Source organism: Ranitomeya variabilis, chromosome 2, assembly GCF_051348905.1.
Source record: "Ranitomeya variabilis isolate aRanVar5 chromosome 2, aRanVar5.hap1, whole genome shotgun sequence".
Lineage (NCBI taxonomy): Eukaryota > Metazoa > Chordata > Amphibia > Anura > Dendrobatidae > Ranitomeya > Ranitomeya variabilis.
The window spans coordinates 661,801,639-661,825,480 of NC_135233.1; positions in this window are offsets into that span (position 1 = coordinate 661,801,639).

Here is a 23,842-nt window from a genome sequence, read left to right on the forward strand (position 1 = left end):
ATAATCTTTATTTACTTGGCGCCAGGAAAGGTGACTTTGCTCTGCCCTCAACAGGGCAGATAAGTATGCCTGCACAGGAGCGTGAATTCGAGGAGCCTGTATGGATGATGCAGGGACGCATCATCCACATGAAGCAAGCAGGAGGACGGCATCGCAAGAAGATGGGGGCGCCGGACCAAGAAGAGCGACACCCATTGGACCGAACCGCCCTGCAGGTGAGTATAATAAAAGTTATTTTTCTTCTCTTGCAGGTTGGGTTGGGGGCAGATATACAGCATTATAGAATGCTATATATAAGCCCTGAAGGTGATGGCCGTAAGTCGTATCGGCCAAACCTGGTGACAGGTTCCCTTTAATTCTTAATTTTACACAGGAGAGCTTCCTTCAGCAACTGGCGCCAAGGAGAAGCGCAAACTGTACTGCTTTTCCAAGGTGCCGGTATGTGTCCTACGTAAAAACACAGCTGTAACATGGATGTCATATACATACATACGGATGGCTGACAGACATGAACGATGGATTTCACCAGCACTGTTTTATCCTGTACTTGAATCACTAGGAAGCATGTAAGAGGCTTTACTGTGATAGAGCTGAAAGACTATTGACGGGGTTTCCCTCCTGTACATATTAATGGACTAATGTACATGTATGTTTCAATGTCACATTTTTGGTAGTTGTGGCCACTGTTAATAAGAAAATATGTAGAAGAGGCCTGTGGCTTTTAAATGTTATGCCTCAACTAAGCAACTAATATATAATAAAATATTGTTTGGATTTTTCTTACTAGTATAGATATTTTTGATATTTGTATTATTATTAATTACACTTCATTAAATAGTGGGTAAATAAATTATACTACAGAGATTGTTGAGATCAGTAAACTAAAATAGAATACCGTAAGTATGTCTAAATAAAACTAATTTTTCTTATGTGAGTCTAAAGGTACCTTCACACGAAGCGACGCTGCAGCGATAGCGACAACGATGCTGATCGCTGCAGCGTCGCTGTTTGATCGCTGGAGAGCTGTCACACAGACCGCTCTCCAGCGACCAACGATGCCGAGGTCCCCGGGTAACCAGGGTAAACATCGGGTTGCTAAGCGCAGGGTCGCGCTTAGTAACCCGATGTTTACCCTGGTTACCAGCGTAAAAGTAAAAAAAACAAACAGTACATGCTCACCTGCGCGTCCCCCAGCCTCTGCTTCCTGACACTGACTGAGTTCCGGCCCTAAAGTGAAAGTGAAAGCACAGCGGTGACGTCACCGCTCTGCTGTTAGGGCCGGAGCTCAGGAAGTGTCAGGAAGCAGACGCTGGGGGACGCGCAGGTGAGCATGTACTGTTTGTTTTTTTTTACTTTTACGCTGGTAACCAGTGTAAACATCGGGTTACTAAGCGCGGCCCTGCGCTTGGTAACCCGATGTTTACCCTGGTTACCAGTGTAAAACATCGCTGGTATCGTTGCTTTTGCTTTCAAACACAACGATACACAGCGATCGGACGACCAAATAAAGTTCTGGACTTTATTCAGCGACCAGCGACATCACAGCAGGATCCTGATCGCTGCTGCGTGTCAAACGAAACGATATCGCTAGCCAGGACGCTGCAACGTCACGGATCGCTAGCGATGTCGTTTCGTGTGAAGGTACCTTAAGGTCAAGTGTAATCCAACTGAAGATGTCATAATTGGTTGACTTATCACAGGGGAGCTGGTGGATCTCCTGTAGGTCTTTTTGTATAACTTCTGGTCTAAGCCCTCATACAAATTATATGGCTTTCAATCATTCTAATGAAAGCTATATTTCCAGACATCGCTATACACAGGAACATTTATCCTGGCATTGATCTCTATGATTGAGTTGCTACCAGGCTCCGGTGGCAGAGGCTTTTCCCCTGGAGATCATAAGGCCATTGTAAATCAAAGGGCTCATTTCCACATGCGAGGCACACGTCCGTATCTCGCATGTGGAAACCAAGCTGTGGAGCCGGCACTCCAGAGCGGAGCGTGCGGCCACATAGGAACACATGGAGCTGCACGCTCCGCTCCAAAGTGCCGGCGCCAGAGCTTGGTTTCCACATGCGAGATACGGACGTGTGTCTCGCATGTGGAAATGAGCCCTAAGGCTGCCGTCACACTAGCAGTATTTGGTCAGTATTTTACATCAGTATTTGTAAGCCAAAACCAGGAGTGGGTGATAAATGCAGAAGTGGTGCATATGTTTCTATTATACTTTTCCTCTAATTGTTCCACTCCTGGTTTTGGCTTACAAATACTGAGGTAAAATACTAACCAAATACTGCTAGTGTGACGGCAGCCTAAAATGTTGGATCCTTCTCTCTCCGAACATCAAAATTGTGAGGCACCCATGCACATTAGACATTCGGCCAATCTCACTGATATCGGTGGGTTTCACAAACTTTAGTCTAGTGTGTATAGGAATTTTAAATAAACCAAATTTAGTGATTATTACTGTCTCAAGAATACTGCAATAGAGTGGGGCCAGATGATCGCAGCGTCTGGTAACACATACAACTGCAGTAGTTAGAATGGCTTCACTGTCCTGCTAGCAGTTCAAGCTATCTTTGTTCTTGTGCTGATAGGGTTAAACTGCTTTGCTCTTGCACGTTTCGGCCTACATAGCCATAGTATGTAAATACAATACTTCTTGTATTTTTTGGCAGTTTTTTGTAGTTTAATAGTACACCATTTGCTTTACCATATAATGTCCTGGAAAATGATAAACAAAATTCCAAGTGGGGTGAAATGGTTAAAAGAAAAACAATTCCTTGGTTGTTTTTTTTGGGTATCTTTTTTAAGTCATTCACTGAGCAGTGAGCAGTAAAAATGACCTGACAGCATGAGTTTGCAGGTCTGTCACATATACTAAAGTCAATGGATATTTTTTAACCCCTTCCTGACATAGGACATGACAGTAAATCCCATATGGGGTCTGCATGTCAGAAGCCTGCACCAGTAGCTGCGCATGCTAGCTGTGTTTCACAGCTGGCATTTGACTAACAGCAGCAACCAGGGCTTACTCCAGTTGATGGTATTTAACAGTTTAAATGCTGCTGTCAATTACTGAAAACAGCATATAAATGATGTGATTGCCTGTGCATGCGCACCAGCTCAGTTCAGCCCAATGGGACGCAATAGCTTGGGGGGGTTGATGGATTGTCCTGGCACTCAGGCGCCTCCTGATACCCCATGGCTGACATCTATGCCTTCTAATGAATACCAGCCTACCGTAGTACTGCTGTAAATGAAACAAATGAAACAATGATCTAAAGATCAAGTCCCTTAAAATAATTAAAAAATATAAAATATATAAAAAATAAGCATATCTAGTATCACTGTAATCAGACTGAATGGAAAATCAGTATTAATTTTTACTGCACAATGAATATCGTAAAAACAAAAACAAACAAAACTATTGTACAATTGTTGCCTATACCTTCCGATCAGCACCCCCACGACATAATCGCGAGGGCCTGATCATTGTCATGATGACCTCTGGGTCTGCCAGTGACAGTGGTCTGCTTAGGCCATGCCAGTAGCATGATCTAACAGGCTTCTGTCATGTTGCAATGCATTATACGAGCGATCAGAGTAATAGAAATTAAAGTCCCATAAAGGGACTAAGTAAGAAAAAAAAATTGTAAAAATATTTTTTAAAAGCTCAAAAAATAAAAATAGGAAAAATGAAAAACATATTCTACCAATAATATGATATAATTTTATAGAAGCAAAAATAAACATTAAAAGTATACATATTTGGTATCTCTGCATCCAGAATGACTCGAATTCTAAAACTGTTCACTATTTAGCCCCTTTAGGGGACACCGTAAAAAAATCATGAAAAAAATTTAAATAAATTTAAAAAAGTGGCAAAAACTATGCTTTTTTTATCATACTGCTGAACAAAAAGTGGAAAAAAACAAGATGAAAAAAAGGAATATAAATAAAAATGCTATAGCTAAAAATGTACAGCTCCATCAGCTAAAAAATAAAAAAAAGCTATAGCTCTCAGAATATAGTGATGAACAAACAATTCTTTTTTCTATAAAATAATTTTTATTGTGTAAACGCGGCAAAACATTGATACAGATACGGTATCGCTGTAATCATACTGAGCCAAAGAATAAAGCTGCCTTATCATTTTTACCATACTGTGAATGGCATTTAAAAAAAACAAAAAAAATTCCTTAATTGCTTGTTTTTGTTCATTTTGCCTCCCTAAAATCGGAATAGAAAGTGATCATAAAATGTTATGTGCCCAAAAATAGCACCAAGAAAAACGGCATCTCGCCTGCAAAAAACAAGCCCTCACATGACTCTGTAGGCAGAAATATAGAAAAATGATAGATCTCAAAATATGGCGATCCACAAAAAAAAGCATTTTTAGTGCGTGATAGCAACCAAACATAAAAAAAACTATGTAAATCTGGTATTGCTGTAATCGCAACCACCCGAAAAGTAAATCACTTATACCATATGGTGAACGGCATAAGAATTTAAATAAAACCAATTCTTCACCTGCTGTTGATTTGCTCATTGTGCCTCCCAAAGATCGCAGTATTGCTGGGCTTACATTTATCCTGCATTCTACTCTGAGCACTTACACCGGGGTTTCTGTGTAAATCATTTAAATACGTGATTCAGAAGGAACCCCAGGGGAAGATTCCCTATAAGGAGGCAGATGTAGACGCTCTTGACATCTGGCCTATGATCCGGCGGTGCCCTTCTTTTTAAGCTTGCATAAAGGCGTGATCAGCTACAATTTTGTGCACCTCTAAAAAGGACGCCTCTGAACAAAGGCCAGATGGAGTCCACAGTAACTCTGCTGCATCATAGTAAATGCGTCCTTCAGGGGTTTCATCTCAGTCCTGTCATTCAGAGATTTAGATGGAAATCTCGAAGTAAGTGCTCAGCATAGAGCACAGGACAATTTTATCCAAAATATTGTGTGAAATGTTCCCTATAAAAGCTTTAATCTACAAAAAAAATAATCCCCACTCTCGTCCATCATCAATGGAAATATAGGGGGCTTCATATTACTGGTAGCACAAAGGCTCAGGAAAAGCGTTAAGGCTCCTCACCCCTCCAAAAGAAATTCAGCAAATTCTGCTCTCCCAAATCCAAATGATCCTCTACATTCTGACCCCCACAGCATGCCTAAACCACATTTAGTGTCCACATGTTTGGCTTTTCTGTAGCGATAAGAGCCCGCTCAATTTATGGGGTCTGTGTCTTCAGCTGGGCATAAAGTAGTGGGCTCTACAACATACTGAGCACTACAATGTACTGGCACTACAATGTGCTGGGCACAACAATAGCAGATTTACCAATTTTCACTCAGTAACATCCCCTGCTGCTTGTTCTGGAAAACACCCATAGAGTCAAACGATCACGACACCTGTAGATAAATTCTCAGAGGCGTGTAATTTCCAAAATAGGGTCACTTGAAGAAGGATTATGCTCTTCTGGCTCTTAGGGGCTTTGTATAAGGAGGTCACAAACTATTCTATGATAATTAGTGATGAGTGAATATACTCATTACTCAAGATTTCCCGAGCACGCTCGGGTGTCTGAGTATGTTTTAGTGCTCGGAGATTTAGTTTTCATTGCCGCAGCTGAATGATTTACATCTGTTAGCCAGCATAAGTACATGTGGGGGTTGCCTGGTTGCTAGGGAATCCCCACATGTAATCAAGTCGGCTAAGAGATGTAAAGGGTACCATATTGTAGAGCAGATTTTACTGTTATGATTTGTGGGTGCCTTGACCCACTGGAATAGCTCCTGAGGTGTCAGAACTGCAGAACTTCTTCTATAAGTAACCTCATTTTACAAACTACACCTCTCAATGAATGTATCTAGAGATGTGGATAGGAGTGATCATACTGATACCACAGGTGTGTCACAGAATTTTATACTGTTGGGCAGTGAAGAAAAAATAATTACAGTATTTTTCTAATTATAAGATGTATTTTCCCCAAAAAATTTGGGAGGAGAAAGGTGATGAGTCTTATAATCCGAAGTTATCTTACCAGGGAGCACGGCAGTGGTAGAGCGGGGTCACAGGAGGCAGGGTTGCTGCTTCAGAAGACCAGCGAGGCAAGAGTGGGGCAATGCTGCAGGCTCAGGGATCTCAGAAGATGTTGACCGGTGTCCCTTTTGCCGTAGATTTCCATGTGGTGGGCTTTGGGAAAATTGCCATTTCCAGCAGCAGATCGAGATCTCGGGAGACGAGCGCCCCCAAGAGTGCTCCTTCCTTTCCAAGCTTTGCACCGTGCTTCAAAAGTAGTTTTCGACCACATATGGTGTATGAAACTGTTGGAGAAACTGCATAACAAATTGTATGGTCCATTTTCTCCTATTGCCCCTTTTGAAAATTGAAAATCAAAGCAGCTTTTTAGTGGAAAAATGGCAATATTCCATTAGCTCAATGTTATACAATTCTGTGAATTGCCTGAGGGTTAAAAATGCTCACTATACACCTAGATGAATTCCTAAAGAGGTGTAGTTTCCAAAATGAGTAGTAATGAGCGAACGTGCTCGGAAATCCCTGCACGAACTGGAGCCTTGGAAAAGTTCCCACGCTGGAGTTCATATGAGGACATCCAGCAGAGGGCGCCTCACCGCGAATGAAGGTAAATACAGGTCATTGACCTACATTACCTTCATTCCTGGGGTTTTACAGGCACGAGCACAGCTGCATTATAGCAGAGCTCCTGCCTGTAAAATATTTTTAACCCTTTCAGATGGATTTACATCGTGGGACTTTACAGATCTACGGAAGGTATGTATATTGTTGGTTTATTATTTTTCCTTTGTTACAGAACGATGGTCTTCAGGTGGATTACCAGTATAATAAAATATTACAACAACCTGTGTCTTTATTTCATTAAAATACTTTGCAATATTGTGTGTGTGTTTTTTTTTTTAACTATTTCATACAATTGGATTAATAATGGATAGGTGTCATAATTGACACCTCTCCATTATTAATCTGGCTTAATGTCACCTTACAATAGCAAGGTGGCATTAACCCTTCATTACCCCATATCCCACCGCTACACGGGAGTGGGAAGAGAGTGGCCAAGTGCCAGAATAGGCGCATCTTACAGATGTGCCTTTTCTGGGGTGGCTGGAGGCAGATGTTTGTAGCCAGGGGGGGCCAATAACCATGGACCCTCTCTAGGTTATTAATATCTGCCCTCAGTCACTGGCTTTACCACTCTGGTGGAAAAAATTGCGCGGGAGCCCACGCCAATTTTTTCCGCGATTTAACCCTTAAATTTAATAGCTACAGCTCCGAAATTTTGCACATAAACACTACTAACATTAGTAGTGTGGAATATGCAAAAAAGGGATATGACATGGTTTACTGTATGTAAACCATGTCTCATATCATGTCGGGTTTAGGCAGGAGAAATGAAAAGCCGGCAATTGAATTACCGGCTTTTCACATATATCGCGCTGAAGTAAATATACATATATATATATATATATGTGTGTCTCAATGACATATATATATAAAAAACAAAACCCGACTTTGGAGCGAAGATCGCCGACGGCCGACCTGATCCCACAGTGAGACTTTTGAAATTGGCCGATCTGTTTCGCTCAACCCTAATCACCACCAGGATATACCAGCAGGGGGATAGTATACATAGCTGCACCCAAATTGTGATTGGGCAGACAAATGAGTAAATAAAAACACCTGCTAACCTAAAAAGACTAAAGCAAGGATAAGAGATATTAAACATCTTAAGAAAAGGTGTAACTGCAGTGGCTCAGCATATAGAGAAGCCAACCACAAAGCACAGGCTCAGGGGTTCTTTCCCAGATACATGTTAGCAATCCCCCTTCCATGAGGGGCCACTGGAACCATTGATCGCCAACACGACAATTCTGATAGAACTCTCTCACTAGGCGATAAGCATGCAAATCTTTCGCATTAACTCAGGAATTATTCTACGGACCAAAAACTTTGCATTTAACTAGATACTGTAGTCAAAGTCTGGAGCCAAAAACTCATTCCACCTTATACTCCTTGTCCTCCTCAAAGTCTACTTCAATGATGTCATGATGACCTGGCATCCCCTAAAACCTTTTAAGAAGTGAGCAACGGAAGGAATTATTAATCCTCCACGCAACCGTTGAGTTGAAGCTTGACCATCACAAGATTAATGATTTCAATTACCTTACACAGGCTGTAGTGCAGCGGGGTTGGTGCAGTGTGACAGACAGGCAGTGAGCACAGGGAAGTTCAAAGCAAAAGTCTTTAATTCCAAAAAAAAACCTCACATAGCACACAAAATCCTCCGGATTGCAGCCGGGTGTCAAAACAGTCCTAATCTGAGACCTGTTGCCTAGGGCAATTGCACCACCATGCTACGCTGAGGGGTGCCAGGCCTTTTGGCTCTGTGTTACCTCACACAGGCTGAGTTTTTCATTTTGCAGAGCAACATGCTCTGCGCATTTGCAAAACAAAACTGACACACCCAATCCTTTGCTGCAGGGTTTTTACAAGGAACCTGTGGCCATAGGCCATTTGGAAGACCGCACCACTACCATTCTGTAGTTTGCTCCAAAACTAAAAGCCCATGGCAGGTTTTCTTAAATCTGCCTTGGGCAAATAGCTTGCCCAAGACCAACAGTTGCATTTATTTTGCATTGTAATCACAGCTATGCCTGTGATTGCAATGCACTCCCGTGGCTTCAATACACCTCTGTGCGCATCCTGGGGGACACATAGCAACCCTAGCATATAACACCTGTCATGGCAGGTTTTCTTAAATCTGCCTTGGGCAAACAGCTTGCCCAAGACCAACACTTACTTTTATTTTGCAATGCAATCACAGCTATGCCTGTGACTGCAATGCACTCCCGTGGTTTCAATACGCTTCTGTGCACGTCCTGGGGGACACATAGTGACCCTCGCATATAACATCGCTCACAGGGCTGTTATGACCCCAATGGCGAGGGTCTCAGAGGAACGTGGTAGTCTGCAGAGTACAAAAATCCAGCTCATAGGGCAGTGGTAACTGGGTTGACCATATATCTACTCCTAACGCCAACACTAGAAGTAGCCGGGGATCATTCCTACGTTGATTCTAGATGACACGCGCCAGCCGGAGAATCTAGCTACCCCTAGTAGAGGAAAACAAAGACCTTTCTTGCCTCCAGAGAAGGGGACCCCAAAGCTGGATAGAAGCCCCCCACAAATAATGACGGTTAGGTAAGAGGAAATGACAAACACAGAAATGAACCAGGTTTAGCACAGGGAGGCCCGCTTACTGATAGCAGAATAAAGAAAGGTAACTTATATGGTCAACAAAAACCCTATCAAAATCCACACTGGAAATTCAAGAACCCCCGAACCGTCTAACGGTCCGGGGGGAGAACACCAGCCCCCCTAGAGCTTCCAGCAAAGGTCAGGATATAGATTTGGAACAAGCTGGACAAAAATACAAAACCAAAACAAATAGCAAAAAGCAAAAGGCAGACTTAGCTGATATAACTGGAACCAGGATCAGTAGACAAGAGCACAGCAGACTAGCTCTGATAACTACGTTGCCAGGCATTGAACTGAAGGTCCAGGGAGCTTATATAGCAACACCCCTAACTAACGACCCAGGTGCGGATAAAAGGAATGACAGAAAAACCAGAGTCAAAAAACTAGCAACCACTAGAGGGAGCAAAAAGCAAATTCACAACAGTACCCCCCCCCCTTAGTGAGGGGTCACCGAACCCTCACCACGACCACCAGGGCGATCAGGATGAGCGGCATGAAAGGCACGAACTAAATCGGCCGCATGAACATCAGAGGCGACCACCCAGGAATTATCCTCCTGACCATAGCCCTTCCACTTGACCAGGTACTGAAGCCTCCGCCTGGAGAGGCGAGAATCCAAGATCTTCTCCACCACGTACTCCAACTCGCCCTCAACCAACACCGGAGCAGGAGGCTCAACAGAAGGAACTACAGGCACAATGTACCGCCGCAACAAGGACCTATGAAATACATTGTGAATAGCAAACGACACAGGAAGATCCAGACGAAAAGATACAGGATTAAGGATTTCCAATATCTTGTAAGGCCCAATAAAACGAGGTTTAAATTTGGGAGAGGAGACCTTCATAGGAACAAAGCGGGAAGAAAGCCATACCAAATCCCCAACGCGTAGTCGGGGACCCACACCGCGGCGGCGGTTGGCAAAGCGCTGAGCCTTCTCCTGTGACAACTTCAAGTTGTCCACCACATGATTCCAGATCTGCTGCAACCTATCCACCACAGAATCCACCCCAGGACAGTCAGAAGGCTCCACATGACCCGAAGAAAAGCGAGGATGGAAACCAGAGTTGCAGAAAAAAGGCGAAACCAAGGTGGCGGAACTAGCCCGATTATTAAGGGCAAACTCAGCCAACGGCAAGAATGTCACCCAATCGTCCTGATCAGCAGAGACAAAACACCTCAAATAAGCCTCCAAAGTCTGATTGGTTCGCTCCGTCTGTCCATTAGTCTGAGAATGGAAAGCAGACGAAAACGACAAATCAATGCCCATCCTACTACAAAAGGATCGCCAGAACCTGGAAACGAACTGGGATCCTCTGTCTGACACAATATTCTCAGGGATGCCGTGCAAACGAACCACGTTCTGGAAAAACACAGGAACCAGATCGGAAGAGGAAGGCAGCTTAGGCAAAGGAACCAAATGGACCATCTTGGAGAAGCGATCACATATCACCCAGATAACGGACATGCCCTGAGATAGCGGAAGATCAGAAATGAAATCCATGGAGATATGTGTCCAAGGTCTCTTCGGGACAGGCAAGGGCAAGAGCAAACCGCTGGCACGAGAACAGCAAGGCTTAGCTCGAGCACAAGTCCCACAGGACTGCACAAATGACCGCACATCCCTTGACAAGGAAGGCCACCAAAAGGACCTGGCCACCAGATCTCTGGTGCCAAAAATTCCCGGGTGACCTGCCAACACCGAGGAATGAACCTCGAAAATGACTCTGCTGGTCCACTTATCCGGGACAAACAGTCTGTCAGGTGGACAAGACTCAGGCCTATCAGCCTGAAATCTCTGCAACACACGTCGCAGATCCGGAGAAATAGCTGACAAGATAACTCCATCTTTAAGAATACCAACAGGATCAGCGACTCCAGGAGCATCAGGCACAAAGCTCCTAGAAAGAGCATCGGCCTTCACATTCTTTGAACCTGGTAAATACGAGACAACAAAATCAAAGCGGGAGAAAAACAATGACCAGCGGGCCTGTCTCGGATTAAGGCGTTTAGCAGACTCGAGATACATCAGATTTTTGTGATCAGTCAAGACCACCACACGATGCTTAGCACCATCGAGCCAATGACGCCACTCCTCAAATGCCCATTTCATGGCCAACAACTCCCGATTGCCCACATCATAATTTCGCTCGGCAGGCGAAAACTTCCTAGAGAAAAAGGCACAAGGTTTCATAACAGAGCAACCAGGGCCTCTCTGCGACAAAACGGCCCCTGCCCCAATCTCCGAAGCATCCACCTCAACCTGAAAGGGAAGTGAGACGTCAGGCTGGCACAAAACAGGCGCCGAAGTAAACCGGCGTTTCAACTCCTGAAAAGCCTCCACGGCAGCAGGAGCCCAGTTAGCTACATCGGAGCCCTTCTTGGTCATATCCGTCAAAGGTTTCACAATGCTAGAAAAATTAGCGATAAAACGACGGTAGAAGTTAGCGAAGCCCAAGAACTTCTGAAGACTCTTAACTGACGAGGGCTGAGTCCAATCAAGAATAGCTCGGACCTTGACTGGGTCCATCTCCACAGCAGAAGGGGAAAAAATGAACCCCAAAAAGGGAACCTTCTGTACACCAAAGAGACACTTTGAGCCCTTGACAAACAAAGAATTTTCACGCAAAATTTTAAAGACCAACCTGACCTGCTCCACATGCGAATCCCAATTATCAGAAAAAACCAAAATATCATCCAGATAAACAATCAAAAATTTATCCAGATACTTCCGGAAAATGTCATGCATAAAGGACTGAAAAACTGAAGGCGCATTGGAGAGCCCAAAAGGCATCACCAAGTACTCAAAATGACCTTCGGGCGTATTGAATGCGGTTTTCCATTCATCACCTTGCTTAATGCGCACAAGGTTGTACGCACCACGAAGGTCTATCTTGGTGAACCACTTGGCACCCTTAATCCGGGCAAACAAGTCAGACAACAGCGGTAAAGGATACTGAAATTTGACAGTGATCTTATTTAAAAGCCGATAATCAATACAAGGTCTCAAAGATCCGTCCTTTTTTGCCACAAAAAAGAATCCCGCACCAAGAGGGGAAGAAGACGGACGAATATGTCCTTTCTCCAGAGACTCCTTGATATATGAACGCATAGCGGTATGTTCAGGTACCGACAGATTAAACAGTCTTCCCTTAGGAAATTTACTGCCTGGGATCAAATCTATAGCACAGTCACAGTCCCTATGAGGAGGCAGTGCACTGGACTCAGACTCACTGAAGACATCCTGATAATCAGACAAATACTCCGGAACTTCCGAAGGCGTAGAAGAAGCAATAGACACAGGCAAGGAATCCCCATGAATACCACGACAGCCCCAACTTGAGACTGACATAGCCTTCCAGTCCAGGACTGGATTATGGGTCTGTAACCATGGCAGCCCTAAAACAACCAAATCATGCATTTTATGTAAAACCAGGAAACGTATCACCTCGCGGTGTTCAGGAGTCATGCACATGGTAACCTGTGTCCAATACTGCGGTTTATTTGCTGCCAATGGTGTAGCATCAATACCCCTAAGAGGAATAGGATTTTCTAATGGTTCAAGAGTAAAACCACAGCGCTTAGCAAATGAGAGATCCATGAGACTCAGGGCAGCACCTGAATCTACAAACGCCATGACAGGATAAGATGACAGTGAGCAAATCAAAGTTACAGACAGAATAAATTTAGGTTGCAAATTACCAACGGTGACAGGACTAACAACCTTAGCTATACGTTTAGAGCATGCTGAGATAACATGTGTAGAATCACCACAGTAGTAGCACAAGCCATTCCGGCGTCTATGAATTTTCCGCTCATTTCTAGTCAGGATTCTATCACATTGCATTAAATCAGGTGTCTGTTCAGACAACACCATGAGGGAATTAGCGGTTTTTCTATCACATTGCACCGAATTAGGTGTCTGTTCAGACAACACCATGAGGGAATTTGCGGTTTTGCGCTCCCGCAACCGCCGGTCAATTTGAATAGCCAGTGCCATAGTATCATTCAGACCTGTGGGAATGGGAAAACCCACCATAACATTCTTAATGGCTTCAGAAAGGCCATTTCTAAAATTAGCGGCCAGTGCACACTCGTTCCAATGTGTCAGCACGGACCATTTCCGAAATTTTTGGCAATACACTTCAGCCTCGTCCTGCCCCTGAGACATAGCCAGCAAGGCTTTTTCTGCCTGAATCTCAAGATTGGGTTCCTCATAAAGTAAACCGAGCGCCAGAAAAAACGCATCAAGATCAGCCAATGCCGGATCTCCTGGCGCCAGCGAAAAAGCCCAATCCTGAGGGTCGCCCCGTAAGAACGAAACAACAATTTTTACTTGCTGAGCAGAATCTCCAGATGAACAGGGTCTCAGGGACAAAAACAATTTACAATTATTCACGAAATTCCTAAACTTAAACCTGTCTCCGGAAAACAGTTCCGGAATCGGTATTTTAGGTTCTGACCTAGGATTTCTGATAACATAGTCTTGTATGCCCTGCACACTATCCACACTAACCCTTTAGGTTGCCATAAAAGTTAACCCATCTGGGAACACTCATAGAAGTTTAAATGAGAAACATATGTATCCCACAGATTTATGGATGGGTAACCATGAGGATTTGGTAACGCTATAGGTTGGGTATTGGTACTGCCAATTTATACTAACAAAGCTCCAATCTAATATATGGCACGTTCTAGTATATACATATATGAATGACAACATGGTGTGTCTTTCATGGCAATATAATGTATCACTATGATAGAAAGGCCATCTAACTAAATTAGGAGGTTGAGTACTGCATACACGGTGTGTCAGCAGGTGGACACTAACATCAAAGCGTGATCCGCTGAGAAATGTCCAGCATACTGCAGTAACTCCTGTATTTTTCGGGCTTGGTGGCAGCTAGCCTATTAAAATATTAGCCACGACTATAGATTACAGATTGTGAGCTATTTCAACACTATCAGTGTTGTTTGTTTGTCAATTGTTGTGTGTTGTCCCCCCCTTTTTTCTGGTAAGGTAATAGGGCACTAAGCACTTTGGTTTTTGTCTTGTCCCTTTATATGTGCCATATTGGGCTTTTAAGAATACCTAATAAAGGTTAATTTTTATCCAGTCGCTAATATATATGAATTATTCCTTTGGATAAGTACACCTAGCTAAATAATTCAATTCAAATTGGCATGGCAGGATTTCTCAGCACAGGAATAGACACAAATCAGTGGGTCACGGAGGCAAGGGAAGTTTTCTCGGATAGATCATATACTCAAAAAAAATATGTTCCCTCATTCAATGCCGCATTCAAAGAATTGACTAAAGTTTATAAAGACCAAATATCCTCTTGGTGGGAAGTACAAAGTTTGGACAACTATATTAAATCTGGTATTGTCCCTAGACATTTAAAGATTACCTTGACACCGGGTTACCGATATAAAAATCCCACTTTATTAGCTAAATGGGAGAAGGAAGCTACAGCAAGCTCCCTTAGACTAATGGGGCTTTTGCTGGAGGAAGAAAAGTTAAATTTGAACGTCCTGAATGAATCACTAAGAGAACATATTGATATAACAAAAAAATTTTCAGCCGAACCTGAATTCTCAAAAAAAGAAACTCAGTTGCAGAATTCGGTGGAGAGATTTCAGTATCACCTAAAAGATAAAAAACATAAATTTTTCATAAGAGATCTCCAGGAGTTCAAAGAAAATAAGGCTTATTCTTTTTCCTCCAGCAGATTCCCCCGCAGAGCAGAGACTGATATTTCTTCTTCGGAAGCAGAAGCCTCTGATAACGAGGCTAGACCTAGTGGTCAGAGAGGAAGAGGAAAAAATAGGGGGAGAGGAGGTGGCTGGGGACGAGGCAGTAACAAAAAATCTCCGGTTAAAAGTAGTTTTTTAGACCTCAGTTACCCCCTCAGGAATCGCCAGAACCCTCCGGTATAAATAAACAAGTCATGAATTTGTCATCAAGACCACTATCAGAGATCGAAGTATCCTTATTGAGCAGGGGCCTATCCTTTGTACCCAGTTCAGATATGGATATCTTCGAAGTGGTCAAAGATGTTAATTTATTTGTAAGGCGTCTTAGATGGAAAAAGCATTTTTTGAGAGAGGACAGAAAACAATGCACTGATTTAGGTATTGCAGAGGATTTATTACAGGATGTCCGGTTATTGTTCCATCTAGGAGATATAGATCCCAATATGGAGGGGCAGGGTCCCTTCACCAAATTGAAGAACAAGAGTTCAAAAATGCCGCCACCCACGGGAGATTTGAGCTCAATTGACATTTTTTTGAATTTGGTTACAGAAGATCTTTTAAAGGTATCAGATACAAAAAGGCAAAGATCATATAATCTATCTAAGAATGAAATGGATTGTCTGTGTAAATTGGAAAAAGATACAAACATCACCATAAAGCCCTCTGATAAGGGGGGCAATGTGGTAGTAATGGACACTAAAAATTATCAGAGGCTGTGTCTTTCATTACTGGAAAAGAAAGATGAATACAAAATATTACCACATAGCCCCCTTAAACAATTTGAGATGGAATTAAAGTACATCGTTGAAGAGGCTTTCAGAGATGGTATAGTGAGTAGGGATGAGAGGGACTATTTAATACCAAAACATCCGGTTACCCCCACTTTTTACTGCCTCCCAAAAGTACATAAAGGCACAAATCCCTTGAAAGGGCGTCCAATTGTCTCAGGCAATAATAGCCTGACTGAAAAACTTGGTATCTATATTGATAAGATTCTCAAACCATTTGTGGGAGGTTTGAGTTCATATGTACGGGACACCACTGACCTTTTACTTAAGTTGGAAGATATTTGTCTTGATCCTGATATGATTTTGGGAAGCATCGATGTGGAGGCGCTGTACTCGTCGATCCCACATGAAAAGGGATTAATGGCTGTGGGCCATTATCTGGGCACGAGAGGTACACAGTATGAGAGACATAACAATTTCGTCATAAAAGCCTTAGAATTCTGCTTGACCCGGAATGTTTTTTTGTTTGACCGGAAGTACTTCCACCAGCTCAGGGGCACTGCGATGGGTAGCCCTTGTGCGCCCTCGTATGCAAACCTGCTCCTGGGCTGGTGGGAGGAAAAGGTGGTCTTCAGTGACACTATGACCCATCCTGAGGAGAGGATAATTTTGTGGCTGCGTTATATTGACGATGTCTTCGTAATTTGGAAAGGAGATGTCAATGAGTTTGGGAATTTTGTTAAAGGCCTAAACACCAATGATCTGGGCCTGCGGTTTACGTATGAGGCCAGTAATACCAGTCTGGCATTTTTGGATATTCGCATTGAAAAACATCTTAATGGTGAATTGATCACAAGGACATACAGAAAAGACACAGCCACGAATTCCCTCCTCAGGTGGGAAAGTAGTCACCCGATTCCTCTGAAAAGGGGCATCCCCAAGGGACAGTACTTTAGGGTACGGAGGAACTGTTCAAACATGAATGTATTTAAAGAACAGGCAAGAGATCTGAAAGATCGGTTCCTAGAAAGGGGATACCCAGAAAAAGTATTGAATAGAGCTTATAAAGAGTCCCTGAAAAAAGAGAGGAAAGATTTATTAACGTCTAAACCAAAGTTGGAGGAAGGGAGCCTCATACGCTTCATTACAAGATATTCTAATGGAGCTAACCATATAAGAGAAATCCTCCAAAAACACTGGCCAATTTTGCAGATGGACAGAGATATATCCAAATATGTCCCCCCCGTGCCTCAGATCACGTATAAGAAGGGCAAATCCCTCCGTGACAGATTGGTCCACAGCCATTTTGATCCCGGTAATAAATACAGCCTAACAACAAATCAGATAAAAGGCTGTTATAGATGTGGAAATTGTAAAAGCTGTTCCTCAATTAGACCCTCAAAGAGTTTTTCAAGCAGTGTCACAGGCACCACATACTCAATTCGACACTTCATTAATTGTCGTACTAAAGGGATCGTGTACAAGGCCACTTGTGAATGTGGCCTAGAGTATGTGGGGAAAACAAAAAGGGAATTTCGAAAGAGGATCGGTGAGCATCTTCGGGACATTGTAAAAAAGAGAGAGACCCCAGTGGCAATCCACATGAATTCCTTTCATCAGGGTAACCTGAGTAAAATTAATTTTGTGGGTATCGACAGGATAGCGCCTCCGCAAAGAGGGGGTGATTGGGATAAGTTAATACTCCAGAAAGAGACAAGATGGATTTTCACTTTGAGAACAGTACAACCATCTGGATTGAATGAAATGCAATCATATAGTTGTTTCTTGTGAAAATAATGTACCTTACACCCCACAAATGTCAAATCTGGTAGGGATCAATTCAGGGTCATTTTGTGGAGTGGGGACGCCAAAAATCTAGGGTGCCAATCCCCACGAGAGGTAGAGTTTACCCATTTAGGATACTCTGTGGTTAGTACTGAACAATTCCAACTTTATCGCAACAGTACAGAATTTATCTAATAGAATGCCAAAATAATATCATATAACATTCATTTCTGTCCTATGGAGATATGAGGGTTTATAGGGATAGATAGTTTGGGACAGCCTACGTTGAGTGGGGGCGCCATATGCGTAGGGTTCTCCTAGGGTGCCAACCTCCGCGATAGGCAGGGAGAGGAGTTCAGATACATAATAGGGTATCCATAGGGTCACATTTTCCCACGTTTTTCTATTTTTTGGCGGTGGTGTCCCGTATACATGAACTCCGCCCTTATCCCTATCACTATTTTCCTATTTTTACTATTTTTTCACGTCTTCATTTTTCCATTTTTTCATTTTTTCATTTTTTATTTAATTTTTCTTTAATTTTCCATTGAATAGGGATTATTAAAGTAGATATTTACATGAAGGTGGGAAGATTGTGGTAAATCCCTCTTGCCTCCACCTATCCATCTCATTAGACCGGTAGATATATTAAGAGCTATTTGAGTATATTCAGGGAGGCACTCTGCCTCCGTTCCACTACATATGGGTGCTAAAATATGCTGAGAGTGTCTTGAATCATGTCAATTGGTGAACAGGTTGAAAAATAAAAACATTTTAGATTCTTTAAAACTACAATATTCTTCCTGTTTTTTATAGTGCTAATTTAATAAGTAGAGCGCAGTAGTTAATATATATAATAGGTGCGCTGCATTTATAGGCACTATACCGGATTAAATAGCATGAGCATATGCGTTTATGTCCGTTCATTTGATTACCGGGTATGAATCTGCCCTCAGACTCTGTGTTTGATCTGGATATGGTGGTGCGCAAGCGCCGCTGAACGTAGATACTAAGTGTCCAGGGTAGCAGGGGAGCGTCGCAGATTGCCTAGCAACATAGGAGGAAGCTCAGGAAGCGCGTCACACGCCAGGAGGCGGGGCTTACATAGCGCGGTACCGAGCTGAATTTATAAATACCACAAAAAGGTGGGAGAGCCGCAATGGCAGCAGCATTCTCCCCTGATGACTCTATAAAGAAGAAACGCGTCGGGAGACGCTTTCTAGAGCACGATACCCAGACACCAGGGTTGGATACGAGGTGGATGGTGATAGATGAAAGGCTGGAGATGATGAAAATGCGGTGAGATCCACCCATATATATGGGAATAATATATTTATGAGAACGCATATTTCCCAGCATTGTTTATATCTCATCCACACTAACCCTTTAGGTTGCCATAAAAGTTAACCCATCTGGGAACACTCATAGAAGTTTAAATGAGAAACATATGTATCCCACAGATTTATGGATGGGTAACCATGAGGATTTGGTAACGCTATAGGTTGGGTATTGGTACTGCCAATTTATACTAACAAAGCTCCAATCTAATATATGGCACGTTCTAGTATATACATATATGAATGACAACATGGTGTGTCTTTCATGGCAATATAATGTATCACTATGATAGAAAGGCCATCTAACTAAATTAGGAGGTTGAGTACTGCATACACGGTGTGTCAGCAGGTGGACACTAACATCAAAGCGTGATCCGCTGAGAAATGTCCAGCATACTGCAGTAACTCCTGTATTTTTCGGGCTTGGTGGCAGCTAGCCTATTAAAATATTAGCCACGACTATAGATTACAGATTGTGAGCTATTTCAACACTATCAGTGTTGTTTGTTTGTCAATTGTTGTGTGTTGTCCCCCCCTTTTTTCTGGTAAGGTAATAGGGCACTAAGCACTTTGGTTTTTGTCTTGTCCCTTTATATGTGCCATATTGGGCTTTTAAGAATACCTAATAAAGGTTAATTTTTATCCAGTCGCTAATATATATGAATTATTCCTTTGGATAAGTACACCTAGCTAAATAATCCTGCACACGAGTAGCCAGCTGGTCCACACTTGTAATCAAGGTCTGGACATTCATGTCTGCAGCAAGCATAGCCACTCTGAGGTAAAGGGGAAGAAGAAAAAAAAAAAAACTCAGAATCTTCTTTCTTATAATCCCTCTTCTGCAATGCATTAAACATTTAATACTGGCCTGGCAAACTGTTATGACCCCAATGGCGAGGGTCTCAGAGGAACGTGGTAGTCTGCAGAGTACAAAAATCCAGCTCATAGGGCAGTGGTAACTGGGTTGACCATATATCTACTCCTAACGCCAACACTAGAAGTAGCCGGGGATCATTCCTACGTTGATTCTAGATGACACGCGCCAGCCGGAGAATCTAGCTACCCCTAGTAGAGGAAAACAAAGACCTTTCTTGCCTCCAGAGAAGGGGACCCCAAAGCTGGATAGAAGCCCCCCACAAATAATGACGGTTAGGTAAGAGGAAATGACAAACACAGAAATGAACCAGGTTTAGCACAGAGAGGCCCGCTTACTGATAGCAGAATAAAGAAAGGTAACTTATATGGTCAACAAAAACCCTATCAAAATCCACACTGGAAATTCAAGAACCCCCGAACCGTCTAACGGTCCGGGGGGAGAACACCAGCCCCCCTAGAGCTTCCAGCAAAGGTCAGGATATAGATTTGGAACAAGCTGGACAAAAATACAAAACCAAAACAAATAGCAAAAAGCAAAAGGCAGACTTAGCTGATATAACTGGAACCAGGATCAGTAGACAAGAGCACAGCAGACTAGCTCTGATAACTACGTTGCCAGGCATTGAACTGAAGGTCCAGGGAGCTTATATAGCAACACCCCTAACTAACGACCCAGGTGCGGATAAAAGGAATGACAGAAAAACCAGAGTCAAAAAACTAGCAACCACTAGAGGGAGCAAAAAGCAAATTCACAACACAGGGCCAACAAACTTAAGAGCAAATTTCCTTGATGGAACAGTTAGACAAAGAGTTTGAGGGAAGCCAAACAAAATCTCCAACCTTAAAGACAGGGGCCCTCTTATGTCTGTGGTTCCCAGTTCTCTTAAGGTACTTTCACACTAAGCAACTTTACAACGATATTGCTAGCGATCCGTGACGTTGCAGCGTCCTGGATAGCGATCTCGTTGTGTTTGACACGCAGCAGCGATCAGGATCCCGCTGTGAGATCGCTGGTCGTTGCTGAAAGTCCAGAACTTTATTTCGTCGCTGGATCTCCCGCTGACATCGCTGAATCGGTGTGTGTGACACCGATCCAGCGATGTCTTCACTGGTAACCAGGGTAAACATCGGGTTACTAAGCGCAGGGCCGCGCTTAGTAACCCGATGTTTACCCTGGTTACCATTGTAAAAGTAAAAAAAAAAAACACATACTCACATTCCGGTGCCCGGCGTCCGCTTCCCTGCACTCCTCCTGCATCCTGTGTAAGTGCCGGCCGTAAAGCAGAGCGGTGACGTCACCGCTCTGCTCTGTGGGAGATGCCGGAGATGTTCGGCGCTGACACAGGATGCAGGAGGAGTGCAGGGAAGCGGACGCCGGGCACCGGAATGTGAGTATGTGTTTTTTTTTTAACTTTTACAATGGTAACCAGGGTAAACATCGGGTTACTAAGCGCGGCCCTGCGCTTAGTAACCCGATGTTTACCCTGGTTACCAGGGGACTTCGGCATCGTTGGTCGCTGGAGAGCCATCTGTGTGACAGCTCCCCAGCGACCACACAACGACTAAACGGCGACGCTGCAGCGATCGGCATCGTTGTCTGTATCGCTGCAGCGTCGCTTAGTGTGAAGATACCTTTAGTCCAATCACAGGTTATCAAAAGATCTTTTTTAACTTCTCACCAGAACTTAATCAAATGAGAAGAATATCTTTCTTCCTCTGGTATCGCTAACTGGAAACCAGAGAAATTTCCAAACACTGGATGAAAACCCCCTCAACACAAAAAAAGGTGAGGTACCGGTAGCAGTAGATGTGTGGTTATTAAGAGCAAACTCAGCCACAGGAAGAAAACCCACCCAGTCCTCTTGATTAGATGAAACAAAACATCTTAAATATTGTTCTAATTTTTGGTTCATTCTATCTGTCTGACGATTAGTTTCAGTATGATATCCTGAGGAGAATGAAAGCGTAATTCCTAATCTGGACCAAAACCTAGCCATAAACTGAATTAATTAGCTAAATCTGTGATGAAATACATGAACAAATGAATCAAAGGTGACACCAAACCTCGTTAGGCAAATGAAACCCTGCTGGGATCTACCTAGAGGGTTTAGACCTGGTGCAAACTATGCCCTTGAAGACATACTCATCAACATCCTTTGGAGCACTCTGCCACCAAAGCTCTCTAGGTAGCAGAGGAACCAGGAAGCCTGACCAGCACAGAGTCTTGCACATTGTTAAGAAAATAGGTGTGAAGCGAGGATGGCACAAAAAGCTTACTGGGTGGCAAGTCCTCAGGTGCACCAACCTTAGCTTCCACGATGCTCTGTCTGAGATCAATCCTAGGAGCACCCACCACCATTCCTTCACTAAGAATGACTGCATTTTCATTCCTCAATTCTGGAAAAAACTATGTGATAAAGCATCAGCCTTAGGCCGGCGTCACACTCGGCGTAAGACAATACGGTCCGTATTTTACGGCCGTAATACGGCCGAAATACGGTGAAATGTTCCCAAAATAGTGATCCGTAGTCAGGGTGTGTCAGCGTATTTTGCGCATGGCATCCTCCGTATGTAATCCGTATGGCATCCGTACTGCGAGATTTTCGCGCAGGCTTGCAAAACCGACATCTAATGGATTTATGTGCTCAAATGTTCGGGAAAACATATATACAGTATATATATATATATATATGTCATTGAGACACATATATATATATTCTGTATTTAGATTTCATTCAGCGCGATATGTGTTAAAAGCCGGTAATTCAATTGCCGGCTTCTCATTTCTCCTGCACAAACCCGACAGGATATGAGACATGGTTTACATACAGTAAACCATCTCATATCCCCATTTTTTTGCATATTCCACACTACTAATGTTAGTAGTGTGTATGTGCAAAATTTCAGCGCTGTAGCTGCTGAAATAAAGGGTTAAATGGCGGAAAAAATTGGCGTGGGCTCCCGCGCAATTTTCTCCGCCAGAATGGTAAAGCCAGTGACTGAGGGCAGATATTAATAGCCAGGAGAGGGTCCTTGGTTATTGGCCCCCCCGTGGCTAAAAACATCTGCCCCCAGCCACCCCAGAAAAGGCACATCTGGAAGATGCGCCTATTCTGGCACTTGGCCACTCTCTTCCCACTCCCTGTAGCGGTGGGATATGGGGTAATGAAGGGTTAATGCCACCTTGCTATTGGAAGGTGACATTAAGCCAGATTAATAAAGGAGAGGCGTCAATTATGACACCTATCCATTATTAATCCAATTGTAGGAAAGGGTTAAAAAACACACACACACATGATTTAAAAGTATTTTAATGAAAAAAAACACAGCGGTTGTTGTAATAATTTATTGTACTCTCAATCCATCAGCAACACCCTCGCTTGGAAAAATAATAAACGCACAAGATACATACCTTCTGCTGTCAGATCAGGTCCCACGAAGTAATCCATCTGAAGGGGTTAACTAATATTACAGGCAGAGCTGCGATAATCCACTCGCTCTGCCTGTAATCCCCGGGTGCTGAAAGGAAAGCAGTGATCTATACTTACATTCAGTTGCGGTGATGCGCCCCTGCTGGATGTTCTCATGAACTGCAGCCTGGGAACTTTTTCCCACGCTACAGGTCATATGAGGACATCCACCAGGGGGCGCATCACCGCGACTGAAGGTAACTATAGGTCATTGACCTACATTTCATTCATTCGCGGTGATGCGCCCCCTGGTGGATGTCCTCATATGACCTGTAGCGTGGGAAAAAGTTCCCAGGCTGCAGTTCATGAGAACATCCAGCAGGGGCGCATCACCGCAACTGAATGTAAGTATAGATCACTGCTTTCCTTTCAGCACCCGGGGATTACAGGCAGAGCGAGTGGATTATCGCAGCTCTGCCTGTAATATTAGTTAACCCCTTCAGATGGATTACTTCGTGGGACCTGATCTGACAGCAGAAGGTATGTATCTTGTGCGTTTATTATTTTTCCAAGCGAGGGTGTTCCTGATGGACTGAGAGTACAATAAATTATTACAACAACCGCTGTGTTTTTTTCATTAAAATACTTTT